We start from the raw sequence: 10,000 nt of genomic DNA, 5'->3' as shown, positions 1-10,000 counted from the left end.
GAATCAGTATCAGTATAAAGCAATCTATACCTTCGAACCTGTATTGAACGGACCAGGACATCGCAGTGTGACATGAACAGCACTCCCGCCCTATAATTCTCCAACTCATCAACTATTTAGTTTGGTGCTCGGAAGATGTAATAACAACTCAGTATAAAAAAAAAAAAACATTCAAAAAATAAAGTATATGGAGGTAGTTCTGAATACTCGCAACATAGCGGTCGTTGACTGTTCCCTTTGCAGAATAAAAAAAAGTAAATCAAGCAATCAAGCAAGCAATGGAAAGGGGAATTACCATTGGATCACATCCGCTTAAAACCCCCATTTAAGACCGCTGACGTGAAATGCCTCGGGCCCTTTGCGGTAAAACAAGAAAGCGCATCTTTTGAAACGGCATGGCTGAATCTCCACATGTAAACTGCATTGCTGTACACATACAGATATTTCGTTCTCTCGATGTCGACTCCTTCCTCACTGTGATAGCTTAGTTCATGACAGGAAAGGGAACGTCTCAACAGTTATTTACTAATGACAGGACAAACTCTGTTATGACTGACAAGGAGCTATGCGATGCTTGTCAAGACAGGGAATCAATCTACAGCATGAAGTCTTCAACCGTCACCAAACATGATGCCTGGTTGAGTCTGGGAACGGGAGATGCCGTCCTTAAGAAATGTCTAGTTATGCATTGAAACGATGATAAATAACTAACAACCCTTCCGTGCGAGGTGGAGGTTGTGCTACATGACCGACCCATCGTGACTGTGCCCAGTGACGTTAAGGGCACCCGTGCCTTCAGTCTAACCCTAATCCTACGTTGACAGACAAAAATTCGGTTTCGAAAATATCTCGTGTAGAAGAATACAAGCCTACTGCGGTGAAAGTAAGTAGATTTTGATAAAGGGATTGTGACCTAATTGAAAGAAATACATCTTGGATTAAATAGCGCCACACTGATGACTAAAAATACTTCCAAGTGGACTAGGCTTGCTCGCGACCACTCTTACGTTCAGGCAACCTATAAATAAAAAAGCTTATGTGTTGATAGATAACTTGACAGACCCCCCCCCCCTTAAATGTAAAATGTTACCCTTAAAAACACTTTTCCCCGCTAAAAATGTTAATGAACACGGCCGCAAAAGTGGTTTCGCTATTTTCGGGACGATGAAGTCTCTTGTTTACGGACCCGCGTCGCCATGGAACCCTTCGGTGAGTGTTGTCGCGACCAAAGTCATCTTCTTAATAAGGTGTCTTCAATCGCGCAGATGGGTGGGAGACAAGACTTAAAAATGTGATGCGAATTTGTCGAGGGCGCGACCGGGAACCGCCAATGCCGGGTTGATGACATAAGGAGTCCAGCGGAAAAGTGCGTATGGGTTGCTGAGTTGTGTATGTGTATGGTATATGTATTGTGTATGTGTATGTGCATTTGTATGTGCATGTGTATGTATTGTGTATGTATGTATTGTGTATGTATGTATTGTGTATGTATGTATTGTGTATGTATGTATTGTGTATGTATGTATTGTGTATGTATGTATTGTGTATATATATGTATGTATTGTGTGTGTATGTATTGTGTATGTGTATGCATTGTGTATGTTTATGTATTGTGTGTGTATGTATTTTTATGTGAATGTATTGTGTATGTGTATGTATTGTGCATGTGTATGTATTGTGTGTATGTACTGTGTATGTGTATGTATTGTGTACGTGTATGTATTGTGTACGTGTATGTATTGTGTATGTATTGTGTATGTGTATGTATTGTGTATGTGTATGTATTGTGTACGTGTATGTATTGTGTACGTGTATGTATTGAGTGTATGAAATGTGTGTATGTATTGAGTGTATGAAATGTGTGTATGTATTGTGTATATGTATGTATTGTGCATGTGTATTTATTGTGTGTATGTATTGTGTATGTATGTAATGTGCATGTGTATGTATTGTGCGTCTGTATTATGTATGTGTATTTATTATGTATGTATTGTGTATGTGCATATATTGTGTATGTGTATGTGTTGTGTATATGTGTATGTATATGTATATGTATATGTATATGTATATGTATATGTATATGTATATGTATATGTATATGTATATGTACTGTGTATGTGTATGTGTATGTGTATGTGTATGTGTATGTGTATGCGTATGTGTGCGTGTGCGTGCATATTTATTCATTCATTCACCTCGAAGTTCTTTTTCGAGATCAGGCACAAGCAGTAAACCATTGATTATGTTCCTTTCGGCCACTTTCAAAAACGTAGTAAGACAAACTGACGTTCATTCACGCGGACGATACACGCTGTCGAAAAAAACAACAAAAAAATACAAAGTGACCCCGTCGTGAAAAGGAAGAAGTGACAACCACGACAGATGCGGAGCGGCGGCGAAGCAATGGCAGCGCAGCCTGGAGAGACAATCTGCTCAGACTGTTCCCTTTGCAAAATAAAAAAAAAGAAGTAAATCAAGCGAGCAATGGAAAGGGGAATTACCATTGGATCACATCCGCTTAAAACCCCCATTTAAGACCGCTGACGTGAAATGCCTCGGGCCCTTTACGGTAAAACAAGCTAAAGCACATCTTTAGAAACGGCATGGCTGAATCTCCACGTAGTAAGACAAACTGACGTTCATTCACGCGGACGATACACGCGGCGGCGAAGCAATGGCAGCGCAGCCTGGAGAGGCATCTGCTCACAAGTTTCCTGCGCAACAGGAAGCTGGCGCCACATCTCCACCCACCCCCACCCCCATCCCACTGTCGCCGAGATGATGATGTTGCCGCCGCCGTGACTGAGGGCGAGGCCGCCACCAGAGGGAAAAAGACGGCCGAGACAGAACGCATTTTCGATACGCATGTCCTTCATCTGCAGTCACATATCGAGGGACGGCACTTGGTTCACTCACCCTTCATGCATATACAGAAGAGTGAGAACTGTAGTAATAAACTGGCTGGCACTAATCCAGGCTGGGAGGGGGAAGGGGAGGGACGTAATGGGGGAAGACCAGTTACTATGGTTGCGTGGCGATCGTTGTGTCCCAGGAAAGGTCATGTCTACAAGGATGAGGCAACTCCAACGAAAATATGGTATTTTTGCTTCAATTTGGGGGAATACAAGTGTGTATGCTAAATTATTATTTATCAATACATATTTACAGGTAATTCTATGTGTATGCGTGCGTGCGTGCGTGCGTGCGTGCGTGCGTGCGTGCGTGCACACACACACACACACACACGCACACAGGCACGCACGCACGCACGCACGCACACACGCACACGCGCACGCACACGCGCACGCACACGCACACACTCACACGCACACACACACACACACCGGAGACGGCTATGGATGGGGGGCCTTGAAACATAGGTTATGCAGGGGTAGACAGAGCGGTAAGATGGCTTGACTCTTTTATTTCTGAAGAGTACAAGTGATAGTAACAAGCGCTGAGTGCGGGAGGTCGCGTCGCCGACCAGCCCTGTGGGGGCGGAAGGCTGGTGAGAAGGACCTGAGCCCTCAGGCGCTGAGGCAAATCTACTGAGGTCAAACAAGGCCAGATAACTCGTCAGCTACTCCTCGCTGAAACGATGGTTCTTCCCTGGACCTCGAGCCACGCGGTCTGTGGCTAATGCCATACACAAATCGTGGTTATGTACACGGTATACACACACGCACACACATACACAGACACACAGACAGACACACAGACAGACAGACAGACAGACAGACAGACAGACAGACAGACACGCACACGCACACGCACACGCACACGCACACGCACACGCACACACGCACGCGCACGCATACGCATACGCATACGCACACGCACACGCACACACACACACATGCACCCACACGCACGCACGCACACACGCACGCACGCACGCACGCACACACACGCACACACACACATACACTCATACACATAGAGTTACATGTAAATATGTATGCTCAAAAAATCACGTAGCATATACAAGTGTGTATGCTACGTGATTTTTTATCAATACATATTTATATGTAACTCTATGTGTATGAGTGTATGCGTGTGTGCTTGTGTGTGTGAGTGTGTGAGTGTGAGTGTGAGTGTGAGTGTGAGTGTGAGTGTGAGTGTGAGTGTGAGTGTGAGTGTGAGTGTGAGTGTGTGTGTGTGTGTGTGTGTGTGTGTGTGTGTGTGTGTGTGTGTGTGTGTGTGTGTGTGTGTGTGCGCGCGTGCGTGCGTGTTGTGTGTGTGTCTGTGTGTGTATACCGTGTACATAACCACGATTTGTGTATAACATAAGCCACAGACCGCGTGGCTCGTGGCTCGAGGTCCAGGGAAGAACCATCGTTTCAGCGAGGAGTAGCTGACGAGTTATCTGGCTTAATTATTTATCCATTCATGTACTAATTAATTCATTCACACAATAACACCTTCACCCCCCGCTTCCTATTACTTCATAAGGAAAACCATAATCCTAAAATAAAATTCTTCGTAATCTACGGTAATATGAAATTATTCATTCATAATTAGCGCAAAAATCGTTTTGTTAATAACACGAAGAATATCCCCATTTATACGTATTTTTCTTTCTTTTTTCCTTAACGACAATGCAGTTTGGATTATCAGCAATTTACAGCATTAGGCAATAAATAGTTAGCTCTGTTTATTTAAAATTCTGCTAATATATTGCAGCTTGTAGACAGAGTGGCGCCATGCATTTTAGAAATCTATATAGTAATAGTAACTAAATAACTAGGAGGCAGCTGGGAAGCGGGTAGGGACATGAATATAAGCCCCTCGGTAGACCCGCCAGTCCCTTCTACTCTACTACTATTAGCGTAGTAAACAACAGGCCAATTAATAAGGCTTTCTATCAGCTCCACCAAATACGTGACTGAGAGAATGGCCCCATGCATCTTTTCTTTTTAATACAGGCCTAAAATCATTTACAGAATTAGGGTTCACACTGGCGGTGGGCGTGGCTATATCAAAATAAAACTGGGGGCGTGGTTATATATAAATAAAACTGAGGGCGTGGTTATATATAAATAACCTGGAGGGCGTGGCTGTGTAAGTGAAAAATACTCTAAAGGTGTGTTTGATGTTTTATGATGTTTTAAATGCATTTGCATCCGACTTGACGCTGTTAACAACCATTACAAGATGTATCAAAGAATGGGTGAGTGAATGAAGGAGTTAGTGACGAAATGAGTGAGTGAAGAGGAGAGAGAGAGAGAGAGAGAGAGAGAGAGAGAGAGAGAGAGAGAGAGAGAGAGAGAGAGAGAGAGAGAGAGAGAGAGAGAGAGAGAGAGAGAGAGAGAGAGAGAGAGAGAGAGAGAGAGAGATAGAGATAGAGAGAGAGATAGAGATAGAGATAGAGATAGAGATAGAGATAGAGATAGAGAGAGAGAGAGAGAGAGAGAACAGAGAGAGAGAGAAACAGAGAGAGAGAGAGAGAAACAGAGAGAGAGAGAGAGAAACAGAGAGAGAGAGAGAGAAACAGAGAGAGAGAGAGAGAAACAGAGAGAGAGAGAGAGAAACAGAGAGAGAGAGAGAGAAACAGAGAGAGAGAGAGAGAAACAGAGAGAGAGAGAGAGAAACAGAGAGAGAGAGAGAGAAACAGAGAGAGAGAGAGAGAAACAGAGAGAGAGAGAGAGAGAAACAGAGAGAGAGAGAGAGAGAAACAGAGAGAGAGAGAGAGAGAAACAGAGAGAGAGAGAGAGAAACAGAGAGAGAGAGAGAGAAACAGAGAGAGAGAGAGAGAAACAGAGAGAGAGAGAGAGAAACAGAGAGAGAGAGAGAGAAACAGAGAGAGAGAGAGAGAGAAACAGAGAGAGAGAGAGAGAAACAGAGAGAGAGAGAGAGAAACAGAGAGAGAGAGAGAGAAACAGAGAGAGAGAGAGAGAAACAGAGAGAGAGAGAGAGAAACAGAGAGAGAGAGAGAGAAACAGAGAGAGAGAGAGAAACAGAGAGAGAGAGAGAGAGAAACAGAGAGAGAGAGAGAGAAACAGAGAGAGAGAGAGAGAAACAGAGAGAGAGAGAGAAACAGAGAGAGAGAGAAACAGAGAGAGAGAGAGAAACAGAGAGAGAGAGAAACAGAGAGAGAGAGAGAAACAGAGAGAGATAGAGAAACAGAGAGAGATAGAGAAACACAGAGAGAGAGAGAGAAACACAGAGAGAGAGAGAGAAACAGAGAGAGAGAGAGAAAAAGAGAGAGAGAGAAATAGAGAGAGAGAGAAAAAGAGACAGAGAAACTGAGACAGAGAGAAAGATACGAGACGAGAGAATAGAGTCAGCGAGGGGGAAGAGGGTGAGAAGGCAGGACGTGAAGGGGGAGGAGAAGGAAGGACAAGAATGGGAAAGGAGGGGGAGGGAGAGGGGGTGGCGGACGGGGAGAGGGAGGTGAGGGAAAGAGGGAGAGGGAGGCGAAGAGAAACACAGCGGGAAGGTGAATTCACTCCCATTCTCAAATCAGAGGCGAAAACAGAATCATTGGAAGATAGACTGCAAGGTTGAAATCAAGTTCGCAAGCAACAATCTCACCCGCTGGAGCATGATTTAAAAAAAGAAAAAGAAATAGAAAAAAAATCTGTGACAACACGGTAAATGTCAAAACACATTCTTTCACTCGTGTTCAACAAATCCCAAAGGTCCCTCTCTTACCTGTAAATCTAACACGTTTAATACGCATACCTTTCTAACTCTCTAACATGTTTATTCGCCATTATTTACGGGAGGAGGTCCATCCACGACCTTTCCTAATCGGTACGTAGGCCTACCAAACATTTAAATCAGTTACCATATCTTATCATTCTAGGTTATCTTTAATTGTCATTATAAGACACAAGGGCCTAGCTTACCGTTATAAGGGTGAGTCTTCGTATAAGGTCACAAATCAGCAGATGAGAGAACAAAATCCAAGTATTTTTCGATCGAAGTAAGAGCGCAGAGTACACGTATGTTAGTTCTCACAATATACTGTAGGGTCGCACTCCTCTGACCAGCCCGTTGCCCCGCCCATCGCCTCTAGTTGCCAAGGGGGAAATAACACGAACTATACGTTAAAGATACCCACGGTAAAACAAAATATCTCATTAATATTTCATTGTTGATTTGCTTCTCTTTTCTTTTTCTTTTTTCCTTGTTTTAGTCGTGGGGTTTTGATCACGTTGCGTTCTTTGAATACTGTACGGTGTATATACCTCTATTATGAAACTGGGTTCTACCCCGTACGCCAGGCCACCGCGATATGGATTTATGGGTCGCGTCCCCTCACTATGCTACATAGCCTGCCATAATCTTCCTATATGTATTTTGAGATATGTAATATTTGTGACAGTGATATGATGGCCTTGATTTTGTTCTTAAAACGTAATCTATCTCTGCTATTTTGCATTCTGACTGTAAATAAACTTATGTATGTGGTAAAATTCACCAAAATTACCATAATCGAAATATACAAGACACCAGTATATATGTGTATGTAATTAATTTTGAATTCAGAGTGTTGCTTTGCTAATTTTGTTTCATCGGTGCTTAAACGATAACCGTGTAAAATATATATTCAAAAGTAATATGGTTATCAATGCCAAGATCTGAAGTAGGAAGGAAAGCTCAACGCGCTGGAATTTCCTCAACATTACCAACACCTGAAATTCAAAGACAGCTTAGTACTGCTGATAAGAGTTTTCGTCATACTTCAATTGACAAAAAGCTGAGACAGAAATAGAGAGAAAGTAACTGGATCTGCAAGTACATCTAATCCAAGCAGTTCATCTACACTATTTTTTTCTTTATTAATTACAAACCTAAAGTTTTTTGCAATTTGTAACATTTAAAATGATGCTTAAATAAACATGTATTGTAGATAAGAGTTTTCGTAATGTTTCAGTTAATATATGATAATTGATGAACAATTTAACGTTTAAGGCATTTTGTTTTATGGACATGTGTATGCTCTATAAAATAAAATAAAAAAATAATCAGCCATCCTTAAAAAAAACAAATGCAGTGATTTATTCACGATATGAATTAGTTCTTAGTCGTTTTTGTCCGGAATGAATAAGAACCTTCAAATGATTATGATTATTGGTTTAAGACTACCATCATAATGTGAGGTTTATTGGCAAATCAACGGAAGTAACCTTAAGTATCACATGGGAATATTTAAATTACAAGGAAGACATAAGAATATCTAATAGTAGTTTTTACACATGAGGCCAAGGGTGGTATTCATGAATGGCGATTTGCGGTTTTGACCATGATTTACCCCGATGCCACATCTCAGAATAAATGCTGCTAAGTAGAAGAAAAAATCAATTTTATCGCTATAGAATTTATATATATATATATATATATATATATATATATATATATATATATATAATCTGTGGCTGTAACACGATAAGATAAATATGGCAATAAATCTTGCTTATAATGTGACGGTAATATTACACCTTTGGAATATCTAAATGTGATGTGGCACTCTACGTTTATTGTCATTATAAAGTTGTTAAGGCGGACGCCGATATTTGTACTTTTTAATAAAAATGGAGACGGTTTAAATAACGTTAGGCAATTTATCAAAATAGGCCTCGAAGCTTTATTTTTTAATTCCAAAGCGGAATTATCTTCAACAGAGGAAAAATTGCTTTAGAAGAAATTAAAGACAGTCTTTAGGTATAAGGACAAATTTGAAGAAAGTCCTTGTGGACCCGAATATAAAATATCAGTTAAATGTAGGGGAGATTTTATCGTTTGCCATTTAGTCCAAAGGGGCTTATAAGTTTTACCTATCATATTCGATGCCAAGTTGTCTTCAGATTTGTCTTCAGGTCTGTCCTAAGACAAAAACTGCCTGTCAAAAGACATTTTCGTGGGGAGTCATAGACAAATTTACCGAGTCAGAGACATATGAAGATAATCAAACATCAGTCCTTCTCAGTTACCACACTGTCACATGATGAAGGATGGGAATGATGCATGTAGTGTTCAAAATATATATAATTGCACCGATGTTTGTGTGTGTGTTGCGCCTACATGCGTGTCTGTGTGTATGTGGGTATGTATGGTTTAATCAAACGAAACCTGATATTTGCACATGCGTATTTCTGTTAAGTGTATGCGGATAGCAAGTTAATGCATATGTGATTAGAATGGCATTGACGCACATGCATTCTATATATGCCGGTTTATATTACGCACTCTCTCCGTGTCCTTGTGACGTCTGAACATTTTCAAATATCCGAAAGAGCCGAAAGATTCATTTCCATTTTCTCTTGTCTGACTTTTCCTGCCTATAAAAAAAATTCATATACTTTTAAAGAATTTAATGTTAATTTATCACTGAGAAAGGTACTTTTGAAAAAAAAAAAAATCTACACACACTCACTCAAAACCGGGCAAAAATCATATAAAATGCATTTATTTTTACAAAGAGGAAGCACGCGGAAGTGTTTTAAGTTAATCCCTCGGTCAGTCGAATAACATATTATATGTTAATCATAAACGCTGGTCTTATCAATAATACGATAAGTGATTTTTTTATTTACCAGATATGAAACGTAGAAAAGATAAGCACAAGAGGTTAGCTTTGCAAAGGTACATAAATGTGACGGATAGTAAGGTGGCCTCCTCATCTCCGGCTTGCAAGAGCTTCCCCTTGCCACCCGCTTCCTTCGGTCGCTGGCTCCTCTTCTTTTATGGGGAAATCTAGTCTTTTTTATTAGCTTTTTATTAGTGTTTTTTCTTTATGAGCTATTCCTCTCCCCGCTTTTGCCGTTTTATTTTTTATTATTTATATAAAGTCCTCTTATTTGCTGTGTTTTGGGGAATCGAAAGTTTTACTTTATTTTCCATTTATCTTAATCTAGAATATGTTGTTTTATTTTTCATTATTATCTCTAATATTTCGAGCATTTTACATTCATCTTCTACTTTTATCTGTACGTTTTGTTCGATATTTTCAACTTTACTTCGACTTGGGACTTTTCATCTTTTCTTCTGCAAT

The 10,000-nt window shown here is 40.6% G+C and overlaps 1 protein-coding gene across 2 annotated transcripts in view; it reads right to left on the bottom strand.

The window, feature by feature from the left end:
- LOC125042228 (phospholipid scramblase 1-like) overlaps positions 1 to 7,139 on the bottom strand; it is a 26,071-nt gene extending 18,932 nt beyond the window's left edge. The window contains exons 1-2 of one of the 2 annotated variants that reach the window (XM_047637734.1): positions 6,852 to 7,139; positions 975 to 1,018 (exon numbers count right to left, since the gene is read on the bottom strand). The gene's annotated coding sequence lies outside the window, so the exon portion shown is untranslated. The remainder of the gene's footprint in view (positions 1 to 974; positions 1,019 to 6,851) is intronic. The other variant, XM_047637733.1, reaches the window with a different exon arrangement.
- Between the last annotated feature and the right edge of the window lie 2,861 nt (positions 7,140 to 10,000).

Source organism: Penaeus chinensis, chromosome 31 (assembly GCF_019202785.1).
Source record: "Penaeus chinensis breed Huanghai No. 1 chromosome 31, ASM1920278v2, whole genome shotgun sequence".
NCBI classification, from domain to species: domain Eukaryota; kingdom Metazoa; phylum Arthropoda; class Malacostraca; order Decapoda; family Penaeidae; genus Penaeus; species Penaeus chinensis.
Note: the sequence above shows the minus strand (reverse complement) of the source record. Positions and strands in the feature narration are given on the sequence as shown.